Here is a 2,456-nt window from a genome sequence, read left to right on the forward strand (position 1 = left end):
TGTGTGTGTGTGTGTGAGACTGATGAGCTTGCTGACAGACGTGTGGCACTGTTTGCAGCACAAACACTGAGCCCAGTGACAGAGAGGTAATGAAGCTGAGCCCATCTGTCTGCTCAATTGATGCTGCAAGTCTGAACATGCTGCTCTCTACCAACATTGGAACCGAGCCTTACAGTCTACAGAGTCTCACAGCCCGCCTCTCGACCCCTCTTCTCTACCAGTGCTCCAGAGTCTTGCTCCTAAAGCCACAGGTCAGGGCCCAGCGAGCCTTTGGTTTTGAGATCCCACGAGACAGCAATAGTAGAATATGTTTTATAGGCAGAAGGTACAAATACAGTGAGTTTCCCTTAATGTCTAAAAATAGATTTTTTTCCTCTCTTTTTTTTAGTTAGTGGGAATTTTCTGGGTTTTTAACCAGAATCCTATTTTGGTATGATAATTCTGGCCAGCAGTCTTTTCTCTTGTATTGCTGTTTAATACACTATACTATTGTTTCATGTGTTTTAGACATTGGTATCTACTCCAAAACTGCAGTTGTTTGTGTTTTACGCATTCCTTTGTAAAAAGTCCGAAAATATGTTATATGACCTTTAGACTCAATTTTTCTTTATGACCTCGTTCCAAAAATATCAATATTTTCCATAGTTTAAGTAATCATAGAAAGGCTTGATGCAGACCCAAACAATATTAAGCAAACTTTCTCGATTGGGGGGGGGGAATCTTTTGATTTATACTAACTCTGTATCCTCCTGAGAACCAGACTATTCATTTATGTCCTGTGTAATGGACATTTGTTCTTATTTTAGCTACCCTAAATCCTGATGTGCTAAATGGAGGACATCCTGAGCTTTCCATTAATATCTCATGTGTTTGGGTGGCCTCTTTTATCTCAGAAGAGGCAGGAAATCACAAAAAAGTTAAATGGGAAGACTCTTTTTTTCCTCTGTTCTCAGCAAGGTGTGTATTCTAGACGCGAATCAATTAATATATCTGACTTTTCATTCTAAAAGATCTACAACTAACACTAAAAACACAAGAGTGGAAAAAAGTCTGATTATGTGCAGACACTTCTTTAAGACATGCCTATAGTTTAACTAGTTGATGTATATCATCTGGTTTCATGGATAAATAAAGCTGAGTGTCGTCTACATAGCAATTAAAATGTATCCAGTGTTTGGTAATAATACTGTCCAAGGTATTGATCCTAGCATGGATGCCTGTAGGCCTCTGATTAACCTTTGTCTGCAGGGAAGACTTCCCATTTACATGCACAAATTCAAGTATATTAAGTAGATATGCTTCCAGTTATTGTAGAGCAATGCCTTTAACAACAATGATGTTTACTAATATCTGTAATAAAATCAGTGCCATCCAGTCCTTCACTGGGATCTAGCAGAGCAAGAACAGAAATGAGCCCACTGTCAGAGCCAGATCATTTGTAGCTTGCAAAAAAAATCCTAAAACCTGACTGAAATACTTGAAATGAACCATTCCTCTGCAAATGATTAGTTAACTGTTTTAAAAACTACCCCCATGTTGTAGACAACGGCAAATTGATGGTTCAGAGGAAAACCTTATTAAAGTTAACTCAGAAAGATTGAAAGAATAAAAGAGTTAAATTTTTTCTCCAGTGGTTAAAATTTCATCTGTCAAGAGATTCATGAAGTCAATGCTAGTTAACGTTAAATGAATACTCTGCTCGACACAGCTCTGAAGAGAAACTTGGGGCTGTTCCTGTTTTTCCTGATTAATGAGAAATAGTCCTAGCTTTACAGGGGGCTTAAAAAGGCGTAACACACTACTTTTCCAGATCAAACAAAGATTTTTTAAATGAGTCTAAATTACACGTTATCTGCTTTGCCCTCTTTTTTTTTAGAGGAACCACAGTAAGACTATTAATGTGATAATTGACGTCTGTGGGAGTAGCGTTGAGTTAGCTGTTCTGCATTGTGTTGGCACATGGCATTGAGAAATCACTTTCTTAAACCTGGTTACAGCACTTCCAGAAATACATCTTGTTCTGACCACCACAAGAGAAAGACCCAAATCCAGATGCCAATGTGCAAATAGCGATCAGATTCACAATTCTTTATTCTACACACTATTTTAAACAAAGAATACCACACAATTTTGCGAGGGAAATCACTGGGGTGACATTTGGCTAATCACAGTTTTTACAAAGCAGTGTGGGGAACACTGGGGCTACAGGTGAACACAGGTGACTGGCTTGTCACAGTGCTGGGGCAGAGAGTCACTGAAGCAGTGGGTTTGCACCACAGGAGAATTTCATTGATAATGACCATGAAGAAAAGAATTTGTAACTGCTGGACCAAATTTAGCAGGAACAATCACTGATCCTGGAAAAGCAGAGGAAAGACTGGATACCTCAATAGACAGAAATCCTTATTTAGTGTTCCTCACAGCTGTTGATGAAAATAGAAGCTTTTGAAATTGTT

The sequence above is a fragment of the Pundamilia nyererei genome, unplaced genomic scaffold, assembly GCF_000239375.1.
Source record: "Pundamilia nyererei isolate P.nyererei 1_Seehausen unplaced genomic scaffold, PunNye1.0 scaffold00125, whole genome shotgun sequence".
In the NCBI taxonomy this organism is placed as follows: Eukaryota; Metazoa; Chordata; class Actinopteri; order Cichliformes; family Cichlidae; genus Pundamilia; species Pundamilia nyererei.